The sequence below is a fragment of the Gymnogyps californianus genome, chromosome 7, assembly GCF_018139145.2.
Source record: "Gymnogyps californianus isolate 813 chromosome 7, ASM1813914v2, whole genome shotgun sequence".
NCBI classification, from domain to species: Eukaryota; Metazoa; Chordata; class Aves; order Accipitriformes; family Cathartidae; genus Gymnogyps; species Gymnogyps californianus.
In genome coordinates this window covers 10,685,292-10,706,483 of record NC_059477.1, presented here as the reverse complement: position 1 = coordinate 10,706,483, position 21,192 = coordinate 10,685,292, and the positions used below count along the sequence as shown (strand labels likewise).

Below are 21,192 nucleotides of genomic sequence, written 5' to 3'. Positions count from 1 at the left end.
GTTAGGAGCAGCACTATAACCCAGTCTTGATTCAATTACCCAGGCAGTAAGAAAACAATAGAATTAAAACAGAAAATAACATTGAAGTTATGGTGAAGCAAAGGCAGGATATCTCAGAGAGAAGCGGCCCTTGGACTTAAATTCAGATATTTGGGAGTGCTTTGAGGAAGTTTAAACCTGGTGTGTTGTATGAGTATCATCAGTGGTAGGCAGAGGGGATGACAGAAGCTGTTAGCAAACAGTGATGATGTCCTGGTCCCAGCAAGGTCACTCAGTCTAATTTTTGCAAGAGGCTGCTAGTGGAGCCAATATTTAATTCAGAGCATTGAAATCAGACAGTAGCATGCTTGGGGGAGGAGGGGCTTAAATTTTTGGGAGAAACTGTAATAACTTGCCACAAGCAAATATTGTGGTTCCTGTTTCTAGGAGAACTGTGGGGACAGAAACTATTGCCTTTGAATTTGCAGGGAGTGCACTGCTGTCTCTCTCACTGGAACAAAGCCTGTTTCCCCCCACGCTCCTAAGAAAAAGATTCTGAAATCTGCAAAGTAACTAAGCCTTGTTTTTTGTAGTGGAGAGTTTGATTTTCTAAACACTTAGGTTTATTAAATGCAATACATCACTATGTTCTATTATCTTACATACAGAACATCTGATTATTATTGGAATAACTCAAGTTTTTCCAGTTCTTTTCCATATCCTCTGTTAGTGTATGATTTAGAGTTGATGACCTTTAAAGTTCTCTTAAATTATATGCTGAAATAAAAGGAAAATCAAAGTTCTCATATAATTAAAGGAAAGCTTTTTGTATAAGATTTACACAAATCACACAACTTTCCAATAAATATGGGTTTAACATATCTGGGAAATACAATATTTTGGTTTGCCACTTAATCGTATTTAGTTTTATTCTAGAAAGTGTCTGAAAAATACCCTAGGATTGCAATCAGATTACGGTTTTCAAATTGTCATGAAGATGGATTAGATTTGTTGTACCATTCACTATTCTCATTACAATTATCATCACAAGAATGAATTCATAATATGTCATTTCCTATTCATTACAGACATTGTCATTGTAGAATGTGAAATGAGCATTAAAATGCCTCACATCCCACACAACATGACAGTACTGTAAATCAGACCATTTTGACCTTTTCAGTGTTCAGTTATTTGATATGTTGGTCAGCCCTATTTCTTGTTTACTTGCAATTGGTTGAATGTGCTATTGGAAAACCTTTGCCTTCATTTGAGATACTAAGCTTACAATAGGCCTAAAGTGGAATTAGGATGTCAAGAGTTGGCAGACCATATGTTAAAGTCTTTATCAAGTCCTGTGTTCCTGTTAGCATATATATTTGAAAATACTACACAAGAGACAGAATGCTAGGCTGAAAAGGATAGAGACTCAAAAGTAACTCACCAGAAAGAACTTTGGAATATGGCAAATTCCTGTAAAAACCCATGCTGACACTTACCTTTAAAAAATCAATCACATTCACCTTACAAAATTAATAAGACCATAAAAGAGAAAATAGTCAAAATGGTATAAAGAATAGCCACCACATAAAAAATTATGTTCATCTACTGTGTTAGATTTTGGTGACTATCTTACCACACAAAGGAAATGCATTCTTATTAACAAATATGAGATATTAACACAAAACTATTACCCTTTCCTCCCTGCCCCAAATAAAGCCATGTGTTTTCATCTATAATGTTAGTAATAAAACAGCTTTGCCAGGTATGCTGCAAGGAGGGTTTAGTTCTGTGAAAGGTGGTATGGGACATCATTCCTCCTCTTTCATTGGCACCTGTTTTACTGTGGGCTGGTATATAATAATCTGTAATGAAGACGACTAGCCAGCAGGGGCGGGAGGTGGTGTGGTAGATGATTCAATATTGGTTCCTCTACATTTGGGAAATCATAGTTAAAGTTACTGGTTTTAAGATGGTGTGATATAGTAACTGAATAAATATCAAACACTTTCTACTGCTTAGTCAAAATTTTCAAAAGTAATAAGAAATTTGGGATTTTGCCTGGAAGAGGAAGTTATTTTCAAGAATTAATTGGTTTACCCTTTCTAAAAATCTCACTTAACACATCTAAACTTAGGCACCTTACCTTTTTTCACACCTATGTTATCTATATTAAATCTTAGGTCTATTAAAACTATTTCAATACTTGTGATTTCAAAAGCTGAAAATAAAGTATCAAAACTATAAAGATAAAAACAGGGTTAGAAGAAAGGTACTCTTGCTATTGGTGATGCTTGAGAAATTGAAGGTCTAAGTTAGTAGGCAGTGAAAAGGAAAAAAAATATAGTTGTATGAAATATATGTTGGTGAAAATGTGGATAGATTTTGGCCTGTACAGAAGCTCTTTCAGTAGAGCATTACTCATTCACCTAAATAGGATTAAGAAAAATGTCAGTAGATTTGTGCAATTATAGTATGCATCAAAAGCCTTTGAGGGCAAATATGTGGAAATATGAATACTAAAAGGAATTGGAAAATCATTAAAAAGACTTTCATTAAATACAGTCTTATACACTAAAATGTATTGTAAAAGCAGGCAAATTAATTGAAATTTTTGAATTTGATCTGAGATTAAAATCCTACCAAATATAAACCATTGGTCACTTTGCTTACTCTAAAACCTTCCCCCTCCTTGACTTTGTCCCAGGATTATAAAAGCTGTTTTAGAAGAACAATATTTATCTCTGCAACCTAGCAAACTATTTCAGTTTTTGGAGACATGTTCTGAACAGCTCTGCTGTTACTTTGGTCTTTCTAACAAATAACTCATGTTAAATCCATGAAGAGTACATGTGACTTGCATTAGTATGTTGGCATGTATAATGTTTGCTCAACTAACCTCTAATTTTGGGTGCAAAACTTGAAAGCGCTAAAGGAAATTAAAGATTGTGAGCAGAAAAAGATGAAATATCTAGGTTACTGAATCTTCTCTGGCTTTTTGTTTCAAGTGGATGTTAAAAGCATTTGAAATAGAGCAAAATGTCTCCAGATCAACCTATCTAATACTAAAATATGGAAAACATGTCTCATCTCTTTTTTTGATAGCCTTGAAATGAGTCTCAGTAAAGGAATTTCAGATACTTTCTGTCTTTTTCAGGAACTATGTTAATTTTTTATATTTTTCCTTTTTCACTCTTGAGCGTTGAGACAGCTGCAGTGTTTGTACTTCTGAAATTTTCCCTATACCTTCAGCAAAGGAATCTTTTGCTCCTGCTTATTTTGACTCAGGATTTTTTTTCTTTTCTCTTTGTTCTTCAAGAATCCAGGACAACTTGCTGGGATTTACCCTCACTGCAGCAAACATGTGGAAACGTAAAGTGCCAAGCTTCCATTTGCATTTCTAAAAACTTTTTTCTGGTCATAAATTTTTTCCGTACTCTGAAGCAACTATTTTTCTTTCTCACTTGAAATTGCCTTTTATGTATTAATACGTTGAAACTCTCTCACTCAGGTTCACTCTGGCCAAGTCTTAGCTGGCAAAGGAGGTATTCAAAGGGAGGATATTAGAGGAGCAGATAGCCTGGCTCCTTTATAGGGAAGTCTAATGCTTTTGAAGCTGGGAAGCTGTTAAAACTACGCAGTGTTCAAGCACTTAATTGAATATGATCTGAATTACGTCTTCCTGTCTTTCTGTATACGTACATCACATTTATTGCAGCAAGCTTGTAGCACCTAGAAAGCTGGCATTATTCTGAACAATAGATAAAAGAAATTATTTAGCTTCTAGTTCCCCTCCTCCTCATGGTGATTTTAAAACAACCTTCTGGTTATGTTGTACTTTCTCCTCCTTCTCCTTTGCTGAATTCTGGCTTTTTACTTTTTTCCAGAAGCTGATTTTGAGAGGGAGGTGAGGGGAAATATGGGGGGGAAAAAAACTCCAACTTGTTCAGAGAGTTTCCATTTTGTTTGACTGCAGAAGCAGTTAGGTTTGGTCTAGATGATGTTGCTGTAGTGGAAACAAGTGATTCTTCGTAACTTTAACTTTGCCCAGAAATGCAAAACTTGATGAAATAGGTGTTTGTTACTCTATATAATTGCCCTGGCTGTTGGGTGGTGATAAAAGTCTCTGTGACAAAAGCAACGAGTGAGCTGATTTTTAAGGCACTCTAAGAAAAGAAATGAATGCTCAAAGTTTGGCTTCTCAATCTATCACAGAGAATAGTCTTGTTTTTCAAAGGTGGGGAGCAATAATTAACTTAAGATCCATTTCCTCCTGTTGACAATTTTATAATAGAAAGTGAGAAGCTGATACAAATATCTCCTGGGTGTATGACATTTCATAATTTCTCTGCAAGTAGGGCCCTGATCTTGCAAATGGTTATGGCCCACATTTTCCACAATATTTATTTTTATCCTTTCTGTCTTGGAAAGACATCTTGGATGTTCTCACTGTTTTCATTTCTGTTGGGAAGAGGGGTAGTGTGTATGGAGCCGGAGCTTAGGGTGAAAACTGCAGAAGTTTATTAAAGCTGACATATTTGGATACTTTTCTCACCTAGTCAACATTCTCAGTAGTTTTATCACATCAACACCAGAACATAGTGATTTGAGTTGGAAGGGACCTTTAAAGATAATCTAGTCCAACCCCCCAAAGTCACTGTGTTATATCCAAGTGTACAGTGGAGGGCTGACCTTCTTGAGGCCAATCACTTGTTATGATGTACTGTATTATAATCACCTTTTTACTGTGTCATCTAACAATTTATAAAAGTATTTTCTTACATGAATTATTTCACTGTTATTGGCATGCAGGGCCTAATAATTAATTGTCCTAAAGAAATTCATTTCTCACTGACATGTCGTTGTTTTCTGCCTTTGCTTTAGAACAAAGCTCATGTACTGTAAATCATTCTCAGTCTGCATATTGCTTGCATCCTTAATTACAGCTATTTGCAGACCAATATCTCTCTTGCAGGAAAAAAGAAAGCTAAAAACTTTCACTTTACACAAGTACAAATTAGACCAAAAAAGAAACCTTTCACATAGTTTAGGTTCAGCTGTCTAATTTGTAAATGTTGGTTGTAAAATATCTAATTAGACATTTTTCAATTAAAATGATGCACGAAGTTCATTGTACAGAAATTGCACACCTGGGCTCGCTCACTGGGCAAGTGATTAAATTACTATTCTTAACACCAGCCCTTCAGTTTTGTGGATACAGAACCTGAATCAATCCTATTGGAGTAACAAGTCTCAGATAAAAATGCGTTACAGATTAATAGATCAGTTCAGAATATTTGTAAGAGATCAAAATAAACACATTCGGGTTTTGATAAAAGTGAAACCCTGCATTTGCCTTCCAAGAATTGTATATGGCCTCCATTGTAACAGTAACTGTGGCAAATTCAAATGAAACTTCTTTGGTTCTTGCAGACCTGAAGTACAGGAGAACTCCAAAAAAGAAACTAGAATGCCTTTTACTCAAAGCAATTGTTCCTGGAGTTCAAAGAGTACAATTGGGGAGTTAATTGGTGGCAGGGCCATTATGTTAAGTAACAAGGGAGATGGTGCATTATTCTAGCCTGTATTCTATAGTCTGTTCAAACGTCTTGTGTTGGTGCCCCAGTGGAAATCGTTTCCTATTTATCCTGCTTATCACTGTGTACTTAAAGCATTATCCTAAACCAAGTTGGTACTCTCTGTAATCCAATTGGTCCTGATCTTCTGTAGCCTTGAAAGGAAGGAGGCATGTATATTGACACTTCAGATTATTCTGTGTTACTGTATTAAAAGTCAAAGGGAGGGATCTTTCATTTTTTGTTGAGTGATGAGATTAGTATCTTGTCCCTGGTTCCAAAGTCACGGTTCAGCAGAAGAAAATTCTCTGTGCTTCTCCTACACCAGTTATCCTCCTGTTACAGTTTTATGAGAAGGATAACTCAAAAGCTGGACCAGTGATGAATTTTCAAGGCTGTGAATTTGAATGTGGTCAATAAAAAAAGTAACTGAAATGGTTGTGCACTCCTGCAAGAAACTTGTACCTCAGAATGGACGAAGTAAGATTACTGATGAATGGGGCAAACTACTAGTTCTAGAAATAACAGGGACGCAGTGATTGTGTCAGGCACACAAGTATTGTTCAGCTATAAAGAGTATTACCTACCTGGAAACTTACTGACACACACCTTTTTAGCATTGGAAAAAGAGAATTTAAAGGATCCATTTCATTATGTTAAAAGATCACTAAAATAGCAAGTTGATGACAAGTGAAAGTAGAAAAAAAAACAGCTTTGTTTTACAGCAAACTAGGGAAGTGTTGGGTCCCCAGATAAGAAATGCAGATGAATCTGAAACATATTAAACACCTCTAAGGAAGAAGTTTCACCTTGATAGCAACATTAGAGAAACTACCCTAAATGATACTGTGTGTAGCGAGAGGCTGCTCAGCCATGTAAGAGATGCAGGCAAAGAGGTGATGGAGCAGGAAACTTTTTAAGCAAGGAGGCAGGGGATTCAGAAATGAATGACTCTGAAACACAGATTTGTCAGAATACCTTTCTTTGAGTTTTAGCATGCCTTCTCCATTCTTTAGGGCTTTCCTTGAATGCTTGTACTGCTGAGAGCGCTGCATTCCCATTGCAAGCCATGATGAAAGGGCAGAGGATGAAACTGAGGAGGTGACAAGTCATTACCCTTATTCTGGAAGAGAATTCATTTCAAAAGTGACAGTTTTAGTATACACAAAGATGCAGAAAGATTTTTTTCCTACTTAAACAATGTTTCCTTCTTAAGTGGTGACATATTTCTACCATTCAAAGAATGAAGAGATACCTATCTGTGAAAAACAAATCATAGCTGCTGTCAGAGGCTTCTTCCTCAGATGCCTTCATATCAGGTACATTCAGCACTCAAATGCATGACATGGCATGAACCTTTGGTGTGCATTGAATTGCACTGGAGCGGAAAGGCCTTGTGCTGGAAAGGGAATCTGGGGCTGTGCTTCGTATGTACTCCTCTGTCGATACCTTTGAGAAATGATGACCTGAGAACATACATTTTTATACCTATAGTGTCAATGTACACTATTTAAACAGACACTTTAGATTTTAATGTTAGATGAACATTTAAGATATTATTGCTTGGACTGCTATTAAAGTCTGAAAAAGAAACCGTAAACAGAAGAAACATTCAGTGAACTGGAATGTTTAAAATAGCAAAGACTTAAAAAAATCATAAAAAACTACTTTGTTCGTGATGTTAGTAACGTTTGTTGCAACAAAATGCAGCATTTCCAGCACCTCACTTGAAGATAATCTGCTTTGGTTTAATGTGCTTCCTCATACACAGAGTTGATGGTAGTCAGAGAAAACTGGAATTTTCTTTGCCTTCTCTGGCTTTGTGTCTCCCACCCCTGTTGCCCTTGCAGGCATGGGCTCAGGTACGGCAGAGAGTATTTTCGAGACTACTTTGTCTGACTCAAATTATTCTTATGATGTAAAATAGTATCAGTCAATTATTTCTTCTTACTGCCTTCTTTTCCTAGAACTCCCAGCCTTTGTTGCAGAGAACCACAACTTTTCAGGCAAGTAATACGAAAATTACAGCCAAGAATACTTTTGTATGTCCTGAGAATATGCGGGGTCCTGGCATGAATGTGCACCTACATACAAAATGGACCTGCAAATTATGTGGACAAGTAATTTAGAAAACCAGGCTAAGTATCCAACATATCCTTTTATTTTATTTATAACTTCGAAGCCTTCAGCCAAGCTAGGTTAATTATGTAAATGGTACAACAAGATGATTTTGCTTCTGCTGGTTAATTTTCCTCAGTGTTTCAGGTCAGTAAACAATTTTGGTTTTGCTTTTTTTAATTTTAATGCATTAATATCTTTAATTTAGTTATTGTTTCCTGAGGTCTGACAGATACTTTAGAGGGTCTTAACATACTGCACCTGTGCTGTTCTTTTTCTCAGCTAAATTGCTATGTTACAGCAAGTTGCTAATAAAAGAATTTCTTAATTCTCCTTGTCCGGTCACAAAATCAGTGGGCCCCAGCTGTTAATTAAAAAATTCAGTACTTATAAAGGTTTTCTTTGCATTATTTAGAAATATTTTGCTAAACTAAACTTACATAATTTTAAAAAAAGTAACCAAGTTCAGTACCTGTCCTTTTGTGGTTTATTCTTAGAATTTTTTTACATGACTATCTTGGGATGAAAATAGTTACATTTTTTATAAATGTCATGTATTACCAAAACTTTAGAGGGCTGAAAAGACAGAAAAAGCTTGTATTACTGTTTGCTCCTCATTTTTCTTGAAGTGGGTCTTCCTCTGTAATGGATGCAGAGTTATGAATAGATCTTTCCCAAAAGACTTTCAAAACTGAAAAAAACCAACCCCAAAACCTTGTGGAGAAAATGTTGATGTTTGGAGTACGTGCTCTACCTCTCTGCAGAGCATCTTGGCCAGATGTCCTTGTGCAGACTGTCAGCAGTTGTGACAGAGCAGGTTTAACACAAACTGGAGCAGTGCTGGCTCATTTACTGCAGCCTGACTCAATCATCTGAGGACATGCTGATGGAGGTGAGGCAGGTTTTCTCACTGCCTCCTGTCTAGGATGGTACAGATGCTGCTTCTGTCTTTATGTCATACCATTTTAGTGAGGTGTGTAACGTGAAATAATACAGCAAGACATATCAGTAACAGCAACTACTTCAGGGAGGGCCCCCTTCTCCTAGGTCATGTTCTGTCTGCATAGATAGCAGTTATTGCATTAGCAATGGGAAGCAGTGTGGTGAGTGACTGAGTACTAACCAGCTGCATTTACTGAAAGGTGAGAGGAAGTACAATAGATACTAAGGAACACTCCGATTTTTTTCCCTTTGTTTTGCAAGACACTAAATTTCCTTAACTTGGCTTTGCAATTAAGAAACTGACAATTCAGGATTGCTGTCTTTGTCAGCTGGAATATTTCAAAATTTTGATGAAAGCTCATTTAATGCATCTTCCTGAGCTCAGGTTGCCTGTTCAGAAAAGCATTTCTCCTTAGAGAATCTCCGCTGCTGTTCAGTAGTGTCACTGCTAAATGGGAGCAGACTGTTCACTGATCTGTGAGCACTGAGCAGTACAGCCCTGTGAATACCCGTGTGTTAGTAACTGTGAATATACCTACATACTTCACAGTAGGTAGTGGGATAAAAAAGTCCGAGTTAACATGGAATGGGCACATTTATTTATGTGGCACAATGAAACACTGCTTGGGTCTTTAAGGTGTGCCTGCTTTACACTATGCCTGCACCAAAAAGCCTGTTTGAAAATGAGGTGAGGACAGACGCTTCATTTACAGGGAGCTATATATACAGATATTTCTATATGAATATGAACCTATGCCTGAGTTAAATATCACATAGATACATTTTGAGCTTGCTGACCGCTTTAGGAAGAAGATAAATGATGATGATGTTCTTGAGGTTACAGGATTAAATTGTGGGCACACATGCATTGAAACAAACATTCCCAATGCTGTTTTATAGCGAGCTTTGTGATGATGTGTGGGACAACTTGAGTGGAGAAATATTGTATTGAGTATTTAGGATTCTGGACACATTTAATATATTTCATTTTGACTCTTAGCTCTGCCACACTGAGAAACCAAGTTTATGTCAACCCTTATGAAAAATCAGTATGTTTTGTAAGCTTTTTTGTAAACTTTGTAAACATCACCTAAATGTATACTTGAAGCTTATTGTAGATTTTTTCTAGGACAAGCTAAGTTAACAATAGCTGAAACTTTCTATGTTGCTGATGGTAGGCTAAAACAGTAAGTTTAAGCAAAAAATCTTTGGACAGTTTTTTAGTCTTAATTCTTTTGCTAGAAGCTGAACAATATGAACTGCCTCAGGCTTAGAAAAGCAAAACAAACAAAAGATCCTCCCAGCAGTTTCAAATTCTGTCCTAAATTTTTGCCCTATAAACCAATAGGTTTTCAAAAGAGGTTTGTACTGAAGATATCCTAAGCATAAGGTTTTGTTTCCTTTTTTCCTTCTGTAGGACCGGAACAGTGGATAGGGCTTATAACACTTCTACACAGGACAGCTCATTGGGGGGTGCTGTTGCCTCAGATGGCTGCACTGGGATTGCACTATATGTTTCTGATACACAAATGGCACCTTAAAGCCATCTTGTAATGTACAGAGTCATATTTGCTTTATCTTTATCTTAACTTCCTAGCCCCAGGCTGTGAGACAAGCACTTACGCATTGGTGCATTAACTGCTGTGATTCCTCAGGCATACCCTGGACATCTACGTACAGCCAGGACGTGGATGATTAGCTATAGAAAAGCTATATTGCTTGGGTTTTTCTCTGATATTGTTGCTTATCTGTGTAAATCTATCACAAAAGCTGCCTTAGAGCTGGATGCTCAACAGTCTGTGGCATCAGTATGACCCAGCAGACTAACAGCAACTGGAAGTAGCCGAGGGAAACACCTGCAAACTGAAGGTCTCAATGAGTCTTTGTCTCCTCACAGATTGCTTCTTGCATCATGCTCAAACGTAGTATGAAAATGAAGCAAGAACAATGGATGCTGAATGCCAGCTAACCCCAAAAGGAAACATGCTCTTAACAGATGGCACTCAAAAAGCTCTGTCCGGAGAGGAAATGATGTAGTGCTTTCAATGGCCTGGAGTACTCTGTTCAAAAGACAAATTTTCTGGTATTGGTGGATGAATGTCGTATTCCTTTGGGCCAAAAAGGTGTCTGGGTCAAAACTGGATCTGGGACCTGGACCCGATACAGCTTTCTTGACAAATGTTCTTTATAATTTCCCAGCTTGAAAAACTGGTTTTGGTAGAAGATCCCTAAAGCTCAGTTAAGAACTGTCGTAAGAGTGCTGTGATACTTAATCTGGACTGGCAGAGCAGCAGGGATATATCAGTGATTAAAATCAGGTATCTTAATTTGAAGCTGAGAGAGAAAGTTCTTGAACTTTATTGAAAATCTTTTCCTCCTTATTATGCAAACCATTTGGGATAGCCTATTACCTTAAAAAAATGCTCAATTTAGATTGCTACTAGACTCCCTTCAAGACTTCTAAGGCTGCAGCAGGGAGGTGGAGAGCTAGAGTGTTATCTGTTATAATGAATATGAAGATTTATGAAATTAAATTATAGAAGAAGAGATAAAAATGTTGGGTTCCTTGATTTGTGGGGAAGGATCTATTTCTGCTAATTATACAATCTCTTACAGAACATGGATGTTTAACTTTAAAGAGTTTTTCTGAGAAATAAAGCTAAAAGTTCCGTGATAATAGTGGTAGGTTTCTACACATAGTGTGTGGGCTTTCCTATGGTTTTCCCTTAATAAATATAATATCAAATCAGATTAATGCTGATTTCTTTTATTTCATGGAACTATTCACTTCACAGTTTATTAAAGTCAGCATATTTTTAAGCAGTTTAGGGAATTTTTAAACTCTCTTTTCAAAATACAAAAATGCATTTTTAAGAATCATTGATCAGAATGGAGACTTTCAGGTTGTGATTTAGAAGACTTGATCAGCACCTTTCTTATCAAGGGTCAATCTTCTATTTTTTTTCAAGGGACAACATCTGTCTGAGTGCCAAATTAGTGATAAATAAGAGAATTAAACCCACTAGGCTTCAAGAGCCCTCTTTAGTTGTTACCTACCTATCAGTGAACTGCTGCAGAAACAGAGGCCGTGATTGTGTTTATCTGCTATCAAATTATGTCATTCATTTTTGTCATAGTTGCCTGTGTAAAAAACCCTATTGTAATAAAAGCAAATACTCGATTTGGGCAGAATTTTTACAGCTTTGTTTAATCTCTTTATCATGACCTGTTGATGCATCTTCTTACTAAGCAAGGCATAAAATACCAAAGAAAATGCTAAATTAGAATCTTTTAATAACTAAATTTTTAAAACTATTGAATTAAACATGGCAACATTTCTTTCCTGGATGAATTAATGCTCATCTGTGCAGAAAATTTTGAATGTAACATTATTTAAGCAATTTAAAAGTGAATTAAAGATTCATCCATTGTATCAGGTATCTGACTTCAGGGTAACATTGTAATCTCTATCATTGTTACAGTGCTTGCCATTCAAAAACTCTGAGAGATAAAGATGAAGGTTAATTCATGCAGAACGAAGACTCAGTTCCTTGTTGATAAGTATGGTTGGGTATCAGGGAACTGCAAAATATGATACTGGAGTTATTGTTTACCTTAGCATATTAGGCATCAGCTACACTTGTTTGAATAATTGTTTTTAGCTTTTGCATTTCAGATTTATTTTTGGTTTTATGTTGTTTTCATAGCTGCTACACGGACCACAGAAGGACTGCATTTTTTCTGTTGTAAGCAGACCCACAGATTTTTAGAACCATTTGTAAATATTTTTTACAACAGCTGATTGACAAACAGTTTTCTGGGGGGACTTGGTTAAAAAACAATAGCTGTCACTCTGTAGCATTTTTCAATTTGCTAAGTTATTGTCCTTCTCTGACATCTTTTAATCAGCAGACCTGATGCATCTCCCGGTTAAACAGGTGCAACTTCTTCATCTAAGCTACTCTCGAACTTTAACTAGGAACAGTGAACTCATAATCAGATTCGTTACATCATGTTCAGACATGCTGAATCATACCGAGAAATACTATTAATGGGGGTCTGACTTGGTCAAAAACACCTTTCTTCTTGGAACAGGCAAACAAAAGTTGTCCATTACATGACCAGAGCATTCACTATACATCAAATATGCTAAGAATATGTGATTAGGGTATATGTATAAAATACATCTAAGAATCTGCAGTGTGTAACCCTGTACCCGAAGGAAGTCCCTACAGCCACAGACCCTGTTTCAACAGGTTGGAAGCAGAGGGCAAGAAACTGCTTCTTACAGGATAGTCTGCCCCAGGGAGGGCTTTTCTTCTTAATTCTCATCACTGAGGTCAGGTGCAGTTTGTAACACAAAGGTTAATCTTACATTGGAAACGTTAATTCTATAGCTGTGGACATTTATGAAGTCCCTACAAATGACTGATCTTTTTGAACCCTGCTCAGGCCTACAGCATCCCAGGCCAGTGTGATCCATGAACTAGCTGCAGTGTAGTTATTTTGTTGTATCTCAGCAATACTTCATAGCAGGTGTTCACTTCTTCCAGATTTTCTTTTGTTTTGATGCCTTTTCTAAATAAAACAGTGCATTTTTGAAGTAGCAAAGAAAGAGTACTGGTATAAATCATACACTTTAAAATTCAATCTCACCACATATTTGTGATGATCTTTTCCTTTCCCTTGCCTAATGCAGAAGTGAAATACTCTTTCCCTTACGCAAGCACTGGCAAGCCTGTTTCTCTACTATTCTTCTGTAATTATCAACAGAAAGTAACCGGTTCTCCTAAGAACTGAATGTAATGACTATAGTTCTGCTTACTTTAATTAGATGACCAGGTTAGGAAGACAATTAATCATCCCCCTTAGTAATAACTACAGGCACATTTTATTGTATAATTGCATATTAATACACAGCTAGGTATCTTCACCATGTTTTGTCAGATTCTGAACTGTCAGATCCTGGTTATAAAAGTCCAGGTGTAGCAATTAGGTCCCTTTTGTTTCCTCATGAGGGAGAAAGAGCAAGGATATGTATTAGCCCACAATATGGGAAACAAGCAATTAAGTTAACAAAACTTCACCGAACTGTCTTGATTCCCTACCAGCACCAGTTTTATGTCAGTACTTCTGCCTTTAATACACAGATATCAGTGAAATCAGATGATGCAGATACTGCTTAGCAGAAAAGCCAGTCTACAGTATTGTGAACTTCTTAAATTGATCTAATGAAGTCAGGCTGTATTAAGATGTGCAGTAATGAGAAAAAAAACCCCAACATTTGATTGTGAAATGGTTATAAATATGCTAAAAATCTTTCTTTAATTTTTTTGTAATGAAACATTTATTAGAAACTAGCTGAATTTCAGTGGGTGGAGAATTACACGGAGCAAAAGCTACAGGGATGATTGTTATCGGGAATTACATGTTCTGACTAAACACTTTCAGATTCCTAGTGTTACTGTTTCTTGTATCCAAGTGATTTTATTTTAATCTCCTTGAACAAAAAATGGAACAAAATGGAACAGTAATAAAGGAACAAAAACGCAAAACCTTCTTACAAAGGCCCAAGCTTTAATTTTTTTTTAATGCATGGCTATAGTTATAGAAAAGCTTTAATTACTGATTGCTCATACTACATAGAACTGGCAAGAAGAAAGGTCATGGAAGTTTTCTTACTCTCTCTTGAGTGCTTCTCTATAATAGTTCTAACTTACAGAGGAGAATGTAAGCGGTTGTGCTTAATATTTACTGTTCTGATCTCACTCAGAATAAGTTCTGTATGCTTTTTGCATGACTGAAAGTAGACTTATAAACGAAGATGCTATCTCCTTTATTTTCAGCATTGGAGAGGCCATGCTCCAGATGATCTCTTCTGGGAGGCTAGAGGGTGAGTATCGCCATTTCGGTAAAATCTTTTCCTCCTCTCAGATACTATATGAACCCTTGCTTAAGAATATAGGAGAGAAATGTACAACTATTAAAAACAGAGTAAGGTGTGTCATTCATAGTTGTAGTAGCACAGGCAGTCTCGATCTACGTTCAGAACACAAGAAAACTTCTGGTCCAAAGAGGCAGAAACCACCAGTGGCAGAAAGACCCGATAACACACCTGTAAGTTGCTAGCAACTCTAGTAGATTTTTGTGTTTTTATTTTATGATACAATATAAATATTTTAGAGATACCTACACATGTGGTTAGATAGTGGCAGCAATAAAAGTGGTGAATGTTTGGACTGGTTACTTAAAACAAAATATATCTAATATAGAAACCGAGTGGAATTTTTTCCTCCCTCAACCTAGAGAATCTAGTAAATTAATAACTTGCACAGGAGTTAGGAATCAGCACATAGACATATAGTATGAATACACTATGCAAATAGCTGAGTCTGGCCACTGAACTCAAATATAAGTGCAGAAATAAATTCTAATTGATTCAGAAAGTACTGAATTAAAAAAATAAATCTTGGAAGTGAAGAAAATTTAAAACTAAATAAACTGGTTTAGGGTGAAACCTTTATTAAGGCATGTTAAAGAAAGGCAAAAGAAAATAAAGGACTAGATTCACTGAATGTCTGGAGAAGAGATGGTGTTAGCCTGCCAACATTGCCTGATCTAGTTCATACAAACAATTACTTTTTCTTAGATGAAGACGAACTAGTGGGGAATGCAAATGGTTTCTTGTCTCATAGTGTCTTAAAAGAAGTCATACAGTAGGTGCTCGCCACAGATTTGCATTGAATTGTGCTCTTTTTGCAGCTCTCCACCTCTACTCTGCTGAACAATATTTACTGCTATCACAGGCCTTTAGAAGTTAAGATGTATTTCAAAACTGAATGTTTAGTTGATCTTGGATTTTGGATGTTTCTTTTTGATTTGTTTAAAAAAATGGATTAATATCTGCTACCAGACTTTCCAGGGTTATCTAGAGGGACTTACTTTCCTATAAATTTGAATCTTAGGCATCTATCATGAATTTAAGCTGGTTCTTAAAGAAGATTAAATTCATTTTTGTTGCAAATATGGCTTTTTCCAGCACCTTTGGGAGCAGAAAGGCAGATGAAAGAGAACATGATATGAGCACTGAAAAGATGAGGCACACAAAAAATGTGAACTGCTGAATTTACTGTCTAGCTATAATGAGGTATTGCTTAACAATTAAGTTAAATTATGCAGCTGTTTCCTAGTATATTGTGCTAATGCATCTGAGAAATTATAATTTTCTGATTGGAGAACGTTATGTGGAGGAAACTGTAGCATTCCTCATTCCTGCAACAATTCATTTCATGATTAAAAAAGGAAGCCAGTATTTTTGCAGCTGGCAGGAATAGGCAATAAAGGATGACAATCCAAGGAGGCCTGTTAGTCACTGACACAAGAAAATAATCCCAAACAAAAGCTGCAGAAGGAAAAAAGCTTGAAAGGGTACCAATGACACACAGCCGCAGCTTATGGGTTTCTGTGGTGAAGTGACTATACAGCCAGCTAGTAGCAGAAACAGGTTTGAATGTTTTAAAGAGAAATGCTGTCACATGTGTTACTTCAAAGACAAGTGCCCAAAATTTCAGGGAGCTGTTAACTCAATACTTTAGAGCAAAAATTGCGTGTACATCAGGGATGTACATCGGCTTTAAAAAACAGAACAAAACCCAACTTTGCTGACCAGTAAGTCTTAATAATCTTTAACTTTTTAAAAAATTTTGCTTGAATGAGGATTAAGTGAAAATTGAAGATTTGGAAAAACTAGTATTGAAAAAGTAAAACAAAGGAAATATGCTGGCATTTCAAATTTTGCATCCGGAATATGTTCATGGGAAAAATGGCTACATAAAGCAGAGAAGAAATTAGGTATGTTAATTGGAGCAGGTGGCTTATTTTTTATTTCATTTTTGACCAGCTTGAATTCTTGAGACTATTTAAAATTCCAGTCTAACAAATTCATAAATAAATCTGTATTACCCATTGTTTAAACTTATTTATGCAAAAAAAATCACAAAACCAAAAACTCTAGATGAAAACACATAATAGCTTTTGAGAAAAAATGAAAGCTTTTCAATTAGCATCCATACTTCAGATGATCCTTTTATTCTAATCATCTGTTTTGCATGGTTCTTTTGTTTTAGTCAGCATTTCCTTTTAAAAAAGGTTGAATTGGGGGAAAATATAATTTTATTTCACATTTTATGAGTCTGAATAACATAAAATGAGGTTGTGCCATGCTTCATGACCATGCATATTTAAACATTTTCTATAAATACATTTACTTTTGTTTTAATCTTGTGACAAAGCACTGCTTGGAAATGATAATGAAGAAACCTAAGAAAATACCATTTGGAATCATTCTTGCTTTTGTTTCTACCAGTTGTTCCATAAAGGCAAAGCAGATTTGGCCTTTTAATTTCCTTGAGTGATCTAATTCTTTAAGCTACTTCTGTACTGACTTTTTATATTGAGTTACAGCATTATTCATCAGAAAAAACTTAGTCTATGATCAAGTGAGTTTCAAGATCTTTTTTCAATCTTGTCCACTATGTATCTAAGCTGAAGGTCCCCCTAAGCAGAGGGAAAAACTTTGATGAAAGAAGTATTTCTGTTTCCCTATTTCTCATGGAATGATTAAAGAGTTTTTACCCATAGAACAGAATAGTATTTTTTTCCATTTGAAAAGGATGAAAATTTGGTAAATCCTCCAGAATATAAAAATTATTCTCCAGAAGCAACCTTGAAGGGACTTTAAAAAAAAAAAAAAAAATCTTCAAAACAGGACACATTAGTCCATACTCAGTTAACTAGTTAATTTGGTAGCTGGTTTGAATTAGTTAATAATGTGCATAGCTGCTCGGCCACCTTACCCTTGCTGTGTGGTGCTCACTTACATCTGTTCTTGCCCCTGATGAAGTAACTGATGATTTTAGAGATGCTCAGATGTTATGGAGCCTTCATTCTATCTGTCTTGTGTTTATGAGGTTGTGAAGAGCCATGGGCTTTCTACCTTTGAGGGAATACCCAAGTACGGTAGCTTTTATCCAATGGAGAAAAAATATTTGGTCTGCTCTGAAACATTCAATGTACTTCTCTTTTGCAGGACCATAAGCCACTTTGAACAGTTAACCCCTCTCCAGAGGTTTTCTGTTCTGAGATGCAGTTTGTCTCCTCTTTCTCCCTGCATCTCTCTGTAAGCTAAGTAACAGTATTGTGGGTAGTGGATTGTAAATTTAAGCTTGAGCACCAAAACTGTGATACAATATAAAGCATTTCTTTTTGATGTGTCTGTTTACTTTGTACATTTTTTGAGCTGTACATTCATTTTGTGCACTTTTTCGTGAGCACACAAGCCAGCTTTGTTCTTTTGTTCATGTCCACTTGTGCCTGCTGCAGAGATGGAAGAGGCTTGGGCTTTGCAAGAGCGTGCACTAGCCAAACAGGGAAGAGCTGAGGAGGAATGTACTGAATGAAGCCAGGTACTGTTGCTCTCGGGCCTGAAGCCAGGTACTGTTGCTCTCGGGCCTATCATGTGAACTCTAATTAAAAAAAATTCAGAAGGGAAAAAAACCACCCTATAGACAATTGAAAAAAACCCAAACAGCTATTACTACAGGAGCAAACCAGGAAAATGTTAAATTAGTGTGCAATTTCTGAAGTTCCTTTTCTTGTCAAAACTTTTTCTCTCTCTTCTACTAAACAGGAATTTGGAGTTAATTTGGTGAGAATAGCGTAAGTATGGGAATGCCAAATTAGACAGGGAAATAAACCACCATCTCTCCTGCCACAGCCCTTACATAAATAAATATGCTTCTGGTGACACCATTCACTCTGTATTACCTGATTGCTTCTGACCGGTATTTAGACCATTGCACGTATGCTAAAGTCTCCTGACTTTAGCTGCTTGTCCGCTATAAAGAATGTCTTTTTTCTGCGAGGAAGGTGTGTTGCCTCTGGGAAGCCAGGTCCTTTGAAATGACGGATTTGAATGAAATGAATAATTACATGAGGTGCACTTGACTGTAGAAAGCGACTAGAACAATACTGTTATCACTGCACTGCTATGTCAATGAATACAATGATAACGGTATGTATACAACCATATATATGTGACATATGGTGTCTCTAGTATAAATGTACCTTTTTAGATACATGAATAGATATAAATGTCTATAGCACGTTCATAATCAGTTTCTAAAAGTAATGCAGTTTGGGTTGATAGTATGAAAAGTATAAATAAAGGAAACTGATTATGTGCTAAGTTCAATTCTGAGTCTTACACATACTGTAACATTTTACGAATTACTAGTGTTGTGGCCATAGAATAACCACATATAATTTACACTTCCTAAAATGGGAGGTTACCACAGAAGTTGTCGCAGACGCTTAACTAGTGTCATAAATATTCCACTGTAATCCATACAATATGAAATCTTTCATTGCCTCTCCCCTGGAGGTATATTCTTCAATTTTCATAGTTAGAGCACAATGGTAAATTAGAGCTTAATGCTGTTGTACCACTAAGCTACCCAAGACTTTTTATAAGCAACTATCCAAATGTTAAAAAACATGAAAAGCAGTCACACTGGTGCGCAGCGCAATGTAAGTTTTTTTTCCTTTCCCAGAAGTATGAAAATGCTTGACCCTTTCTTCTAGTAAATCACTGGCAAAACAAAATAGATTTTGACTTCTTTGTTCCTTGCATTACCTTGGTTGTTTCTCTTCTTTCAAACAGACCAATTAAAAGTTTTTATACTTATCAGCCTACATCATCTGAGCTTCTCAAGCAGTCTTTGTGGAAATTAGCTGTGCCTTAGGCTCTAAGGCTCTGTGCAGTTTTACAGTGAACACAATATTCTAAGGAAACTCACAATACGTAACAGCTTTTTGGCAGAGATTAGTGTATAAGTGATGTTGTGTCATAATCTAGGAGACAAAGCCCTTGAAATAGGTTTCATTTTAAGTCAAGTAGGAAAAGCATCAACCTGAGAAACAGTGATGTTAATAACAAGCATAAAAGTCAATATTAAAAAAAGAGACTGTACCAGAAAGGGATACATAGAAACTACAGGCATTAGGTATGTACCTATACGTAGAGAGGTAGACCAAATTTAGCCATTTTTTGTGAGGGACTAATTAATTTTATTAGAGAGTAAGTAAATTCAGCTGTGAATGTTTGAGAATCTAATGACTTCCAGAGATTCAGAATGAATTCAGCAATAAAAGCTAATTAGAAGGGAAATGGACGCCTAAAATATCCCTGGTGTGCATAAAGAAAGAGTATAAAGACCATTCATTGAAATTAAAATTTAACAGTATCCTAATGCTGCATGACATAAAATTCCATCTGTTGTGCAGAGCCACTAAACAAAGATACATGGGGAACAGTGTGTGGTGTCTGAGCTTTGCAGCTAGTCAATGAATGTATTTTAATGTCAAACCACTCCACACAATGAGAAGTCTGATGTTCAGAAGAATTAGTTTAGGGCATGATGATTCCTGTAATTACTAAATTAGAGAGAAAAAACTAAAAGTGATGCTGCATTAGTGAGACATTTTATTTTTAATTAAGTAGGTGGAGTTTCTTCCTGCTTTTTTTATCCTCACAAGTGTAGAACAGGTACCCGTGTGTTTTAGTATATATAGGCTGTAAAATCTGTGTCCAAACCATTTCCTAGAGCTGCCTGTGTGACACAGGCATCCGTGTACCTTGCAGGCTTCAAACAGAATTCAGGAGCAGGAGCAAAGTCAGTGTCCTTTCTCACAGCATCTCATCTGAAATGCCGTGGAAGTTTCTGCAGAACATGTGTAAGGAAGTAAATGACAGCTTTGAATAATTTATCCTGGAATGTCTGGCTTCTTGTGCTGTTCACAAAATGTCTGTGAATGTCTTTTTTTTTTTTTTTTTTTTTTTTATGACTGATTAACAGTGATTGCTGTAACCAGTTTCAGCACACACATCTCTGGCATGAATTCCCCTGCAACAGTTCTTAAGATGTGGACTGATGTATTGATGGAAGGTGGTTATATTGTACTTGCATTTCCATATTAGATGAACACAGCTATAATAATTCCATTTTGATGACTAGAGACATGCAGCAATCAAAAAGGGTCTTGTTTGTTAAATGACATATCTATTAGTTTCTAGAGGATTTATAATTATTGAGAAATTTCCAACACGATGATTTTACTTTCAGGCTTATGTGTTAGACTGGAACAACAGCTTTTCAGAAAGTGAGTCTCACAAAGTGATTGTATGATTCTTAGCACAACACGACTGGACTGTGATTGTTACCTAAGGCTAACTGCATGCTTAATAAGCCATAATGTCAAATTAGATGCTATTTGAGATTCATACAGTACATTTTCTGAATGCCTACATGTGCATTAGTAATTCAGCACCTCCATTCTGGGACATCTCTCAATGCAGAGTTAACGGCTACTACAGAACACATACGGTGAAAGAAAATAACGGGTTGCACAGAGGAGAGTCACCATCATGTTGTATGGACTGAGAGAACAAAAGTCCTTTAGAGAAAAAAGTTATCTAAACAGAGATCAAAACAAAGATGTGACTTGTTTACAGTAGGAA

The 21,192-nt window shown here is 36.3% G+C and overlaps 1 long non-coding RNA gene across 1 annotated transcript; it reads left to right on the top strand.

The window, feature by feature from the left end:
* The first annotated feature begins 14,465 nt into the window (after window positions 1–14,465).
* LOC127018575 (uncharacterized) lies at window positions 14,466–20,451 on the top strand. The gene is made up of 3 exons (XR_007766769.1): window positions 14,466–14,508; window positions 17,997–18,079; window positions 20,317–20,451. It is a non-coding gene; the product is annotated as an uncharacterized LOC127018575 (long non-coding RNA).
* The last annotated feature ends 741 nt before the right edge of the window (window positions 20,452–21,192 follow it).